The sequence below is a fragment of the Gymnodraco acuticeps genome, unplaced genomic scaffold, assembly GCF_902827175.1.
Source record: "Gymnodraco acuticeps unplaced genomic scaffold, fGymAcu1.1, whole genome shotgun sequence".
Taxonomy (NCBI): Eukaryota; Metazoa; Chordata; class Actinopteri; order Perciformes; family Bathydraconidae; genus Gymnodraco; species Gymnodraco acuticeps.
In genome coordinates, this window is record NW_022990905.1 from 419,765 (window position 1) to 434,905 (window position 15,141).

A 15,141-nucleotide genomic window follows, 5' to 3' on the forward strand; every position below is an offset into this window, starting at 1 on the left:
GCTGAAGGAGTCTCGGCGTGTCACAACTGGACGCCACGGGACCCTGACCAAGCGTCGCTCCTGGACGCTTAGGGAGTGAGAGTGTGTTGCTCAGTCTGACTGGACAGGACTCTCCCTCCACATTATTATAGAAACATCTTCTTCTTATATTCGTTAGAGCAGCTAGCACCAGATTATAATAACAACAGCGCCGGTACCGGGCGGTGCGCCCTCTCTCTTTCTCCCTCGCTCCTCCAACGCTCACTCGCACTTTTGCTGTGAGCTGCGGGCGCCTGATAAGCCAACATCCCCCACTTTCATCACTTACAGTGCCCATCGTACAGGGAAAATGAAAAGTGTAACTGGGGTGAAAAGGGTGTTACATTTACTTAATTATGAATATTGTTACATCAAGGCCGAAAATTAAGATGAGCACCAACGGTCAAAAATGTTTTTTTCCCTCCCAGAGCTGCCAGCACAGCGCCCCCCCAGATCTGGCGCCCTAGGCGAACATCTATAACGCCAATGCTAAGGACCGGCCCTGCCCGCAGCACCGCTCAGACTATTACCTGTAGAGGAGGTCGCTCTGCTGTCAGGTGATACCTCATGCCATGCAGTCGATTAAGAAAAATCCCAGTCTGTAATTTCTGATATCAGAGACATTAATTACTAACACTTAAAAGCCCCATAGCGGGGTCTACAGGCTTTTTTCACGAAACTGTGTCTCAGGGCTTCTTAACATTTAATAAACTATTAATGTGTCATACTCCCTTAACAGGAAGAAACTCTGCTAACTGATAATGTGAACCATTTTTACCGAAACAAAACACAAGTCTCACAAGAAGCGTCTAAATGAGCCCTGAGCGAAAAAATGCTAAAGCACTTAGCACAGAACTCTAGGTATAAATCGATCGATATACTTATCGGTATATCTTATAGCTGGCAAGCTGAGATTTCACAGATTCTAGAAATATAAGTATCATCACTGAGCGATCAAAACTCACGACAGGGGAAGCAAATACAGACAACACACAACGTAGCTTCAGGTAGAAAAACACGGAGATATGCTCACCTTTTGCTGTTATTCTGATCAAAAGTTGTGTTCAATGGCATTAAAACGAGAAAAACGCGGCTGAAGGTTAATCCATAGGTTAATCCAATGTGTGTGTCACTTAGATTTTTTTTTGATAATCCATAATTCAATTTTTATGTCAAAAACAGAGTTTTCATATTAGCTACTAATGATAGCTTGCAGAGTGTATGACAAGCTTCCTGTTTTGGCTACGCGTCACTCTCACTCCTTATTTGGTAACGTGTGTGTGTATGTGGAACCTCCCCTCGATTCCATTGGCTCTAACTAGGGGTGTAACGGTATCCGTATTCGTCCCGTACCGTCACGATTCAGACGTCACGGTTCGGCACATGCAGTCACACGGCGAATACGCCTTTTTTTACGAGTGGGAAAAAAGTCTGTCACTCAGGGTAGTATTACACTATATATAATCCAGGGGGGCGGTGTTGCGCCTAAAAGCCAGCCGCCCGTAAATAACAAATGAAGAACAAGAACAAAACACAACAAAACGAACACAATATATGAAGAAGAAAATGTAGTAGCCTAGCTATGGCGAGTTCACACAACACACAGCTAGAAGACCCACCTGCTTCTTTTAAATCAGCTGTGTGGGAACATTTCGGGTTCCCTGTCGACTACAACAATGATGGGGTGCGGGTTGTGGATCGGACGAGGACGCTGTGTCGGCGTTGTTCGACAGCGGTGCGGTATGCTAGTGGTAACACGTCAAACATGCTCAATCACATCCGAGTCAGTCTCAGTCCCCAGCGAGAGGGTTTTCTCGACAGCAGGTGACATAGTTACCGCCAACAGATCTGCCCTCACTACTGACAACGTAGACAAACTCATCTTTTTGAAGAACAACTTGAAAATAGAGTAAAGCTTGAGTACCTTTATTTAGGCATAATGGCCTCACACACTCACAAGTTAATTACACATGTTAGACATTGCTCCTAAAGGTATACAGATTTTATTTTCTTATTATTTATTTTAATATGTTCAAGACATTATTTTTAGTTGTACAGCTTATTTAACCTTTTTGTTTGATATCAGCCAATATAAATAATATGGCCATCTGAGTGTGTGTGTGTGTGTTACTGTTTGTGGTTTGTTTTTAACTGTGTAATACAGTTAATGATTCCAAATGTTAGAGTTCCTTATTTCCATACCAAAACTTGCACTACTGTTGTACCGAACCCGTACCGAACCGTGACCCCCAAACCGAGGTATGAACCGAACCGTGACTTCTGTGAACCGTTACACCTCTAGCTCTAACGGTTAAAAAGAGATGTCAATCTCAGCCAGAGATAGGTCAAATAGAGAGGCGAAGTCCCGGACCCTTCTACTTCCGCCTCATGGGACCTTATTTCGGAAAAATTATGTATTGAAGTCAATGGGGAGAGAAAACGTATCTTTCGATCCCGTTTGAATTATGCAATGAATTACACATATTATGATGTTTGTCAATCTTAAAAAATTATTTCCATGTCAAAAAAGTCAGAGTTTGTCGTAAAACTGTTGAAATATAAGACTATGAAAAATACGCAACTAGAAAGACTACAAATCCCAGAGTCGCGTAAGTGATGTCATAATTGTTTTCCTCCACTAAATATAAGAGATAGCTAAGATAACTTCAACAATATGCCTGTGTGCTTTGTACCAGGATGTAATCATACCAGCAATGGGTCTTACTCGTTCTTTCGCTTCCCGTCTGATGAAAGGACCAGGTGTGGCTGGCTGGATCAAGTTAGCTACCTAGCTAGTAGCTAGCATGTTAGTTAGCATTACAGCCGGCTTAGCCTTGTCATTTTTATTAGCCTTAACATGAAGTAACATTAAGTTAACCAAAGTGTTAAACAGTATAGTAGTAGTCATATTTCGTGAACCCTTTGAAGAGTACTGTCACACCGGTGTGATCATTCTATAATAGGCTACACCTTTAAGCCCGGATGCCCCCAAGGGAGACATGCTAACGCTACATTAGCATCGGCGATCTTTTATTACTTCATGCTATCTGCACAAATTACATTAAAAAGATCAGGCAGTTCAGGGAGAATCGAAGGCAGGCAGGCAGCTTTGCATGACATTCTTCTGGACGTGTTTCATTGTGGTGATAGTGAGGGTAGTCAATCCCTTTTTTGGCAAGACAGTAGTGACGGCCATCTTGGTGACGTGTGTTGTTGTGCGAGACCAGAGATGTAGTTCATTGAGCGGTTTCACACAAAAAAAGTCTTACTTCAAAGTTTTTTTTTACTTGCAAAATTATCTTTTAAATTGACAAACATCATATGTGTAATTCGTGGCACAATTCAAATGGGATCGAAAGATAACGTTTCTCTCGCCATTGACTTCAATACATAATTTTTCCGAAATAAGGTCCCATGGAGGTCCACCGGAAGAGGAGGGACTTCGCCTCTCTATCCACCCAAATGACCCCAGAAGTGGGTTTTGTTTGCTAAATCTCTATAAAGGTCAAATTTCACTAGTTTTGCATCAATCTTGATACAGGGTACTTATTATATGTTATAGTTTGGATTCCTAAAGCTCTTTGTTTACTATCCCATCATTCAAGGGTGGTTTTCACTAAGTAATGGGTTTTTTTTGGACGGACAGTCGGAATTTTTTTTTTTTTTTTAAATTACTATGTTCAATCTGAATTAACTTTCAAATGAAAAAAATCTATATTGATTCTGACTCTTCTACATCCAACTCACATGTTTATCATTGCTTTGAGAACAAATATTATTAATTTACCCCTTTTAGAAGTGAAGTTATGGTCATTTGTTCTGGGAATGTCATTTTCAAGCCTGAGAGCTGGAAAACAGGCTCAGGGCTTAACAGGTTAAAGGCAATTGAAACCTCTTATTTTGCCACCAAAATGAAAATCATTAAAGATGCACATTAAGAAAAGCAGTGCAAATTTTCAACTGAAGCTGATATTAAAGTGTTTTTTTATATATATTTTTGTGAATTATTGGCTGGTGTTCCTCGTTGTGCAGCCAACCAAGATTAATAAACCAGCTAATTTAAATGTCATGTCAAGACAAGACTTTGTTTGGCCTGTGTGACAGATTGATTTGCTTTAACTGGTATCAAATCCTCAGAAAAATCTCTCAATATCACCCAGCGTACATTGATTTATCAGCAATAGACAAAACATTTGTCTTAAATAAACAAAATGTATTACTAGGCATGCCTTGAATGCGTTACTGCTTGATGTTTTCCCTCCTTCTTAATTATGAAACCAACAAAAGCCTCCCTGAATCCCAGCAAAGGAGGTTCCCACATGTTACCCTGTCGACATCCTTGTACACTGAGATAAAACACATTTCGAACAGGGCCAAGGAAATAATTCTGCCGTATCCAGGGAGCTTGGGAACAGTGGAGGGAGGGGAGATTCCCAGCGTGTCCACAGATGACAGTCCTTCGCCCCGAGCTGGCCGGCGCTGCGACATTGTGCGCCTGTCTTCAACGGCAGATGAAGCTGTCAGCAGGACGATGACTTTATTCTGACAGCCGCTCCACCCTCTCTCTTCAGAGCGACGCAAATAAATATGTTGGGTTTCAAAGCAGCCAAGGCAGACGTTGGACAGTGGGTCAGGGGCCAAACGCAGAGCAAAAGCATTCCCTTCCCCTCGTAACCTGCTCTCAAAGAGCCTGGTCACCTCGCCAGGGCACCCATTCAATGTGAGCCATCCAAAGGGCCACGGGGCCCCAGATCTCACACACTGCCTGCCGGGGGGAGTTCTGAAAGCCTCTCTCTCTCCCCCTCTGACAGCCGTCACTCTGTTCCTCTCTTCTTCTCTGTGCATCTCTGTGGAGAGCCAAAAATATCCTCAGCAGAGAAACAGCATTTCTGACAGAATGAGATTCAGTCTGATCAGATGACTCCTCTCTGACTCACTCACTGCTTTCTATGACGACCTGTAATTCATTTAACATACATAATGTTAAATAATCCTTAAGAACTGTGTAATTATAAGACACTATACAATAAATAATGCTTAATTACAGTTTTCAATCATAATTGCTGCTCACTCGCTGACTTATTTTGCAAGCCCCCCCTCTATAATGCATAATAAACATTGTTAGTTAAATGATGGTACAGTATATGAATGTGCTACATATAGTATATTACTATAATGCATTTTAAAATTATTACAATGTACTGCAACTATATGAACAATTACACACTATTGTCCTTGCAAACAGATGTCAAGTGGCAATAATGATAGCTTACGTTGTTATTTCATTATAGTGCTTTTCATTAGGGCTTATAATTAAACTGTGCTTTAAGCATATTATAAGTGTTTTAAAGATAATTATACACATAGGCGTCATAGAAAGTGTTAATGCAAAATTATTTGATACAATTTCTCTTGATGATGAAGAGCAAACTCTCTCACCACTTCTCTTTTTCTCTTGTATAATCCACAAAATTAAACCTCGGTTTTTTAAACTTACTTCATCTTGTTTTTTTTTACAAACTTACTAAAGACAAACGCGTCCCTTTTGTTGAACACCTTCATGCGGGGTTTCTTATTTGTTTACCGAAATAACAACAAATTATTTATTCATATATTACAATATGTAACTAAAGGTTGAAAAGCTAACGGCTAACTGCTAGTGCTGATTAACAGCTTGTGGTGTTACAGACAGATTCCACTTTAATACTGCTCATTAAAAAAAGCTGGTGTTTAGTATCCTACAGCTGAATAGTTGAAAATTAATACAAGCTCTTTAAAGTTAAGGAAATACAATTGGAACAACATTTTTATAGTGTATAGAAACTCTATAGTTTTGCTTTGAGTTTAGATAATGAGACTGTCCCGTTTTATCCGATTCCCTCCACACACCACACTGGATTATCTGGTGTGTGTGTTTACAATGAGGAATAAATAAATAAAGAATTAAAGAAATTAATAACATTTCTAAAATAATAAACCGCAGTCTTCCTAAAATGCACAGATTGTTAATTTCCTTCCAAATATAAAATTGTAATTAACTTTCATGTATGATTTGTGATATTGACAAAAAAATAAAGAAAGCGCCAAAATATATTAGCAGGGCCGTCCCTGGCCAACTTAAGGCCCCACGCAAAGTTAGATGATGAGGCCCTCTGTTTCCCGAGCGTCGACGCATTTGCGGCTCAGTTGAGGCTCCCTCCACGAGGTGAGGCTCCCTCCACGAGGTGAGGCTCCCTCCACAAGATGAGGCTCCCTCCACGAGGTGAGGCTCCCTCCACGAGGTGAGGCCCCCTCCACAAGATGAGGCTCCCTCCACGAGGTGAGGCTCCCTCCACGAGGTGAGGCTCCCTCCACGAGGTGAGGCCCCCTCCACAAGATGAGGCCCCCTCCACAAGATGAGGCTCCCTCCACAAGATGAGGCCCCCTCCACAAGATGAGGCTCCCTCCACGAGGTGAGGCCCCCTCCACAAGATGAGGCTCCTTCCACAAGATGAGGCTCCCTCCACGAGATGAGGCTCCCTCCACGAGATGAGGCTCCCTCCACGAGGTGAGGCTCCCTCCACAAGATGAGGCTCCCTCCACGAGGTGAGGCTCCCTCCACGAGGTGAGGCCCCCTCCACAAGATGAGGCTCCCTCCACAAGATGAGGCTCCCTCCACAAGATGAGGCCCCCTCCACAAGATGAGGCTCCCTCCACGAGGTGAGGCCCCCTCCACAAGATGAGGCCCCCTCCACAAGATGAGGCTCCCTCCACAAGATGAGGCTCCCTCCACAAGATGAGGCTCCCTCCGCGAGGTGAGGCCCCACGCAGTCTGCGTGATCTTCCTGTATAAGGGACGGCCCTGTATATTAGTGTCACATTTTCTACAAAAAAATTAAAAAAGATCCCAGGACAAAATCCAATAAACTTCCAATAGAGCTACAAACTCCTTTAATATAACTTTTCATATTGAAAAGAAATCCCTGTTTGACTGGCAGTTTTTTAAATGTAAAATGTGGTATGCTCATTCAATGGTCCCTCTGAATCACACTTATTGAAAGAAAATCATTTTAAATTAGAAAATATTTGTTATAGTCTAAGTAGGCTTTAATAAATGAGCAAAACTAATTGACGAAATGTTTTAAAATTGATTAAATACGTCTTTTTTTTCTTATCTTAGGAAAAGCAGTTTTGAATTCTGGGGTTTGACGGTTTTTGACCGACAGCTGAAGCAATCTGACGACTTAACCTGGGATTGAGAAGGTAATGAGCTTTGAATTATCTATTTATCATTATTCTGACATTTTATAGACCTAGAGGTTAATTACAATAAATATGTCCCCTCAAGTAGCCATTACTTTCATCTAGATACTGGAGTTAAATCAGTTAAACGAATACACACAATGTTTCCCAGCAAACAGCCTCTGGTACACAGGAAGTGCAGCAGCATTCAGTTTGTGTTTATTTGAAATAAACATCAGTATGGCCAGAGGTGCAAAGGCACTTATCTGTCAATAATAAATGACATGTTCTGCGTTTCCTGTCCTCTAGGTGTGATATGTATGGCATGTGCAGTGTGTCAGTGTGCCATTTTGGGCCACGCATTGGCTTCAGCTGATATTTAAATGCATGTATCTTAACTATCCCCCTTATTTAAAGCAGTATTTTGTACCCTACTCACCAAATCATCAAGTTAGACATTCTGTTCAGATTTATTTCTCTGTCCCCTCTGCAAAAAAATTGATTGGCAGTAGAGCGTTCATGTTCAAAGCCCCAATAGACTGGAATACTTTACCAGCTGCTATTAGATCTTTTGCATCATTGGGTATGTTTAAACATGCATTATCATCTCACTTTCAACTGGTCTGCACTTGTTATTAATGAAACTGATATTGATGAAACTGATTTGCTCGACTGTCTCAAATTGTAATGATTGTATGCATTGCTTGAATTTTACTTAACAGACTGTATGTGGTTTGTCTTGTGTGTCATGTTTTGCATTTTGTTTTTTTGTTTATGTATGTCTGTAAGTTGTTGCTATTGTCGGGACCCCCTTGAAAACGAGATGGTGCATCTCAAGGGGTTTATCCCAATCAATAAAAATTTCTATATATATTTTGTATAGTATATTGAAGTATAGTGTGTGTCCTGGATATTAGTACCACAAGTACGAATGTCCCGGTGAGCTGTAGGCTAAGATTTTTTAATATATCATTTAGTCGTTTCATAGACAGCTGCAGATTTTTTAGGAATTCATATATTTCTGACGCATATCTAAAACAGATCTGAGGCAGTATTTTCTTTATAAAAAATTACGCATATTTTGCCTTTATTTAAAAGCATGACCATTGTGATATTTATATCTCACCATTATATCTGATGTAAATCCAGAATTTAAGGGTTAATTTAACAGTATGTAAGAAATGTTTTTATTTTAACTTAATGTATATTACAAATGTTAAAGAGCACAAACAATTCTGTTAGAGGATAAACAAATCTTGCAAGCTACCAAATGTAGGCGCAGCCCATTTCACTTACTCCGTTACATTATATAACAGATTACAGCCTACCCTTACATAACAAGCCTAAATGGAGACACTCTTTGCACGCAACCAAATGCAAAACTGATGTTACTTTTTGGATTAAGATTCACTTCCTCCGTTTGTTTCAGGTCATGGACTTAAAAGTGGGCCTGCTGAAAATATTACGTATGTAATTGCATTTGAATGAAACACTGGGAGGAAGCTGTTACTTAGAGTTGAAAAGTGGAACATGGACCCACACTGTAATAATCCTGACCTCAACTGGCTTTTCCACTTTTTAAAATGTAAAATAATAAATTGTATTTGTTTTATAGAATGCTGTAGTTAAAGTTTCCCTGCAGACAACACTCAAAATAAGCTCTACAAAGCCAATCTTATGGATGTAAACTAAATTGCTGCTCATAAGACACATGGAGATTTATTTTTTGCTGACTGACCTGCCTATCTAAAGTGACCATTTAATTTCCCTCTAGAAGTGTTTAAAAAGCTGCAGCAGATATATTTGTGTCCGCCATACTCTCTCTATTTAGCTTACAGATATCAACATGGTCACTATTGGAGACACTTCTCTCTATTTCAGGTCCCAACTTTAGATTTAAAGTATAAAAGAGTATCATTTAGACAGTGTTGGCCTTTTTGCATCTTATTCAATGTAGTGCAGAAATTCCAACTTGTGTATATATGCAAGAGCTCCTTACATTTTACAACTCTTTCAAAAAGATACGATTTCTGCGTTCCAAATCGCATACATTTTATTTATAGTTTTTAGTATGTACTGTTGCATGCAGTATGTTACAATGGTTACCTATGACTTTTTCATAAAATGTACCCTTTTGATCATATAACCCCTGCACAAAGGATTGTGGGTACATATTAGGACATCTTGGAACTTTTGGAACACATGCTAGATTTGTTTCAGGCATACTAATTACTATAATAGTTTGAGTAATGGAATGCACAATAAGTTTGAAAAGTAACTGTTGTTCCTGGAGATGCCTGAATAAAAACACATTGATGTGTTTTGTCACTTTTTTACAGACCCTGTCCTTACAATCCGATCCTGAGATATTCTCCAACCTGAAGATAGGTTTCAGACATCGTGAAATGATGATGAAAACAGGAACTTTGCCTTAACCGAAGTATTGCTGTTATCCTCTGCAGGACATGAGCAGAATGAAGGGCTGTGAATGGCCTCCTGTGATTTGAGGAACGAGCCTTGACCTCCTTGAGTAATATGAAACAGAAGCACAAAGACAAGTTGGACTCCTTTATGATACATTTTCAGGAGAATCTCTAATTAAGTCAGATTCAATAGTGTGATTTTGTATTACTTTTTTTGTTTGAATTCTTGTGTTGTTAATTAAGCATGGCGCGTTTCCACTGCAGGCCTCGCTCGGCCTTGCTCGGCCTTGCTCGGCCTCGCTCGGTTTGGTTAGGCCTTATTAGGCCCGGCTCACTTTAATGCTGCGCTTCCATTACAGTTTAGGAACTGGGGTAGTTCTCATTCATAACACTCCGTTCGATGTCTCACTATGGGATGCGCCTCAACGCGTATGCAAACAGAAGCATCAATCTCATTACGCCAATCCTGATTGGCTGGTGATCTTGACGTCTACGTCAGGGAATCCACCCACCCTTTAAGTAGCTTGCGCTACGACGCAGCGTCATTCAAACACCTCTTCTCGCTTCAGAGCACATCTCGAATATCAGTAGCCGGGCTAGCTTAACGAGCCACAGACTGAACCCAAGCTAACATTCGGTCGACGGGCGCTTGCCGGTTACTTTTTTGCTTTGCAGAAGAATTGAACAAATATTAACACACCAGTTAATATTGTAATCTGCCCCGCCGTTTTTTCTTTCTAAATAACGGTAAGGTTTGATTTTTTCTTCAAACAGTAACATACCTGTTGCTAATTTATCCCTCCGCGCCGACACCACGGCGAGCGGGGACGGACTCTTCTCTCCCTCACACCAGAGGAGACGGAGATAAGAAAGATATTAACACACCAGTTAATATGTTTTAAAGAAAAATATACCCCGTCGTTTTTTCCTTTCGGAATAACGATAAGGTTGGATTTTTTTTCGGTAACATACCTGTTATTAGCTTGTCCCTCCGCGCCAACACCCCGGCAAACGAGGATGGACCCTTCTCTCCCTCACACCAGAGGAGTCGGAGGCTCGGCTCTGCGGCTGCAGGTTTAGGATCTCGGGCACGGACTCACACCAGGTCTGCTCGTCCTGCCTTGGGCTGGAACACGCCCAGGAAGCTATCGATACCCCCGGTTCGTGTGGGCATTGTGCCGCTTCACCATCAAGAGCCTCCGCCGACGGCTAGCGCGCCAAGCTAGCCTGTCGGGACGGGACCCCTTCATGTCCGTTGATTCGCCGGCCGGCAATCGGGACATGGTGGTGACCGCCGCAGAGATTGAGCCCCGCGCTGTGTCAGGCTGGGGCTCAACAACGGCGGTAGCCGCGGAATCGGAGCCCCGCGCCGTGTCAGGCTGGGGCCCGGTGGCGGCAAGAGCCGCGAGAGCGGAGCCCCGCGCTGTGTCAAGCTGGGGCTCCCAACTGGACCTTACCGTGGTTCCTCCCGCGAAGGATGTCCTACAGCTGGATTATATGGAGGAGGATGAAGAGGATGCCTCTGGGTTCCTCTTATCCGACTCGGATGAGCACGAAGATGACATCTTCGTTTCATCTGCCCAGGCTGCCAAGCCGGACGCGATGTCCGCTCCCCCGGGCGAAAGCACACCAGCTTTGCCCTGCCTCAGTATGGACTTGCAGACCGTGTGCCAACGCGCTGCGTCCAGGCTGGACATCCCCTGGCCTGAAGTGGCCAAGGAGACCTCCAGATCTCGCTATGAGGGGAAGAACTTGCCCCAAGCAGCGAGGATGAGGAAGCAGCTTCTCCCAGTCTTTCCAGAGATGCTGGACAAGGTGTCGGTCTCGTGGAGAGACCGCCCTTTCAGCAATAAGGCCCCAATCCAGGGTGCCTCCTCTTTGGACTGTGTCGACATGGAGAAGCTCGGCCTGCTCCGCATGCCGCCCATGGAACCGCTGGTGGCAGCCCACCTCCAACCGCGGCTGGCTTCGGCACCGAGCAGGAACCCCACGCTACCGGCAAAGGCAGACTGCTTCCAGTCAGCAATGACCGAACGAGCCTATAAAGCCGCAGCTTTGTCTGCCAGGGTGCTCAACGTCTCCTCGCTGCTGACCAGGCGGAGCTCTGCGAGGACATGACATCAAACCTGAGCCTGCCGTGTGGGACGAAATCGCAGCGATCACGGACATTTGCCTCCGTTTGCAGCGCTGTGCAGTCCAATCCACGGGCAAAGCACTGGGGATAATGGTTGTACAGGAGAGAGCCAGGTGGCTTACCCTGATGAACCTTCCAGACCGGGAAAAAGAGGACGTCTTGGACATGCCTATTGTTCCCGAGGGCATATTTGGCTCCGCTCTAGCTTCGAAGAAGACACGAGGCGAGGACGAGCTGGCCAAGAAAGTCTCCAGTTCCGGCAGCAGCCGCTCAGGCACAGCCGGACCAGACTTTCAGCCACCAGACGAGGAAGAAGAAGAGGATGGCCTGACAGCCTCCTCTCCTCTCCTCGATAAAGGAGCTGGAAGTTCCCTGTTCTCCAGCTCCAGAACACGTTCCAGTGTTAGATGCTCATGTGTTTCCGGGGTGCAACCATGCTCCCATCTTCCCGCCGCCTCGAGTGATGTCAGAACGTCATCCTCAAGTTCGCGCCATGAGGGAAATAGACTTAACATCAACGACAGCAAGCTCCGCTGCTCGTTTAAGTCACACAAACACATGTCATCACTATTGTCTTTTAATAAATAATTTTCCACTGTCGTTTCCAGGTTTAAAGCCAAGGGCGCAGTCAATAAAAATGAAAAGAAAGACAATAAAAACAATAAACAGTCTAACGTCTACCCCCCTTCGAAGAGTGGCTGCTACCTCTCTCAGAAGGCGGACGATGGACGGGGCTGTGAAGGCATCACCGCCACGCGCATGCGCAGTGTCGACCGGGGTTATCAACCTGGGGTACCACCGTGTTCAGACACTAGAGGGCCCCATAACACAACAAATAAAGACACAGAAGGCAGACGACAGAGATGTGACATCTCCACTCGCTTTGAGAAGCGAAAAGTGGAGGATGCTCACAGATTCTGCTTGGGTTTTCAAGACAATAACACGGGGTTACAGACTCCAATTCGCTGTCACCCCCCCCTCACTTTTCGGGCATTCTGCATTTGCAAGCCCGGGGAGAGTCGGCCCATATTATAGAGCAAGAGATCCTCTCGCTACTAGACAAGAAGGCTATATCTATAATACCCTCCGGACAGAGTCAGAGCGGCTTTTATTCCAAGTATTTCCTCGTTCCCAAACGGGGAGGGAACGGGATTCGGCCTATACTAGATTTGAGGGCTCTGAACAAATATCTCAAAAGATACAAATTCAGAATGCTCACTCACACATCTCTCTTGCGTCTCGTGCGTGTCTCGTGCGCCAAAACGATTGGTTCACGTCAGTCGACCTGAAAGACGCGTATTTCCACATCCCAGTATATTATCCACACAGGAAATATCTGAGGTTCGCCTTTCAGGGTGTCTGTTACGAGTACAGAGTACTTCCCTTCGGTCTGTCTCTCAGCCCACGAGTGTTTGTACGCTGTACGGAAGCCGTGATAGCCCCGTTAAGACAACAGGGTATTCGCCTGGCAACTTATCTGCACGATTGGCTCCTTCTCGCACAGTCGGAGCAAGAGGCTATTACGCAGACGAATGTCCTCGTAAAACACCTGCTCGACCTCGGTTTCGTAATTAACACAGAAAATAGCATGTTGTCTCCAGCCCAGACTGTACTCTTCCTGGGCCTACGCCTGAATTCGGTGCCCTTTACAGCCCGCCTGTCAGCAGAGAGAGTGAAAGCCTTCAGGGCTTGCCTCGCTCATTTCCAGCCACGCAAATATGTTCTCTTCAGATCATGTCTGCGGTTACTGGGGCTCATGGCGTCAGCCGTCCTGGTGGTACGACTGGGACGCTTACACATGAGGGAGTTTCAGCGCTGGGTAGCTGCCCTCAGACTGGACGCCGTGCGTCATGGCGCGCGGAGAGTGATGGTCACTATGAAATGCGTAATGGCACTGCGCCACTGGCTGCACCCGACTTTTCTAGTACGGGGCGTGCCTTTGGGTGCTGTCCTATCGCGGAAGGTGGTCACCACAGACGCATGTCTGACGGGCTGGGGGGGTATATACGAAGGTCGACCTGTGAGGGGTCTCTGGGGCAGAGACCTCCAACGGTCACACATAAATTATCTGGAGCTTTTAGCGGTGTTCCTCACCCTGAAACGCTTTCTGCCTTTTCTCAGAGGACATCATGTCCTCGTGAGGACAGACAACACGACCACAATATCGTATATAAACCGCCAAGGGGGTTTGCGTTCTCTCCAGTTACACATGCTGGCACACAAACTGATCTTATGGAGCTGCGGACGTCTCCTCTCTCTGAGAGCGACGCACGTACCAGGAGTGATGAACCTCGGGGCAGATCTGCTGTCCAGAGGTGCACCACTATATGCAGACTGGACTCTACATCCAATAATTGTGAGTCAGCTGTGGGTGCGTTACGGCCGGGCCGCGGTGGATCTGTTCGCATCAAAAGAAAACGCTCAATGTCAGCTGTTCTTTTCAATGCATGATTTAAACGCACCGTTAGGCGTGGACGCGCTCGTGCACGTTTGGCCTCCGGTCCTTCTGTACGCGGTCCCACCCCTGGCTCTGATACCCCCAACTCTGGCCAGAGTGAGAGAACAACGCCACACACTGATCCTAATAGCTCCACACTGGCCTGCAATATACTGGCTGGCGGAGATATATCAGCTGCTGTGTGGGCAGCCGTGGCAGCTCCCGCTACGCAGGGACATACTGTCTCAGGCGGGGGGGGACGATTTTTCACCCACACCCAGAGCGCTTGACACTATTGGCCTGGTCCGTGAGTGGTATAACCTGAATACAGTGGGACTCCCTCAGAAGGTGATAAACACTATTCAGAGTGCAAGAGCTTCCTCCACCAGGTCCCTCTATGACTGTAAGTGGAGGGTGTTTGAGGAGTGGTGCCTTCAAAAAGGACACATCTCTTTTCAATGTCCTGTCGGGGTGATTCTATCATTTCTACAGGACCTGATTGATAAACACAGAGCTTTCTCTACGATCAAAGTGTACCTGGCTGCTATTGCTGCATGCCATGTGGGCTTTGAGGGAAAGACGGCTAGCCAACATCCCTTGGTCTGCCGTTTTATGAAAGGGGCTCGCAGGCTCCTCCCTGTTTCCAGGTCACTGGTGCCCTTATGGGACTTGGCAGTGGTTTTAGATGGGCTCACTCGACCTCCATTTGAACCCCTGGAAGAAGCTGACATGAAACACCTGTCACTGAAGACAGTGTTGTTACTGGCTCTGGCATCTGCCAAGTGAGTCAGTGACATTCATGCGCTCTCTGTACATCCTTCATGCACTCAGTTTGCCCCGGGGCAAACGAGAGTGTTGCTGAAGCCCAACCCTGCCTTTGTACCTAAGGTGGTTGGCTCATGTACCCC

The 15,141-nt window shown here is 44.9% G+C and overlaps 1 long non-coding RNA gene across 1 annotated transcript; it reads left to right on the top strand.

The window, feature by feature from the left end:
* The first annotated feature begins 499 nt into the window (after positions 1 to 499).
* LOC117557809 lies at positions 500 to 9,974 on the top strand. The gene is made up of 3 exons (XR_004570754.1): positions 500 to 575; positions 7,178 to 7,260; positions 9,579 to 9,974. It is a non-coding gene; the product is annotated as an uncharacterized LOC117557809 (long non-coding RNA).
* The last annotated feature ends 5,167 nt before the right edge of the window (positions 9,975 to 15,141 follow it).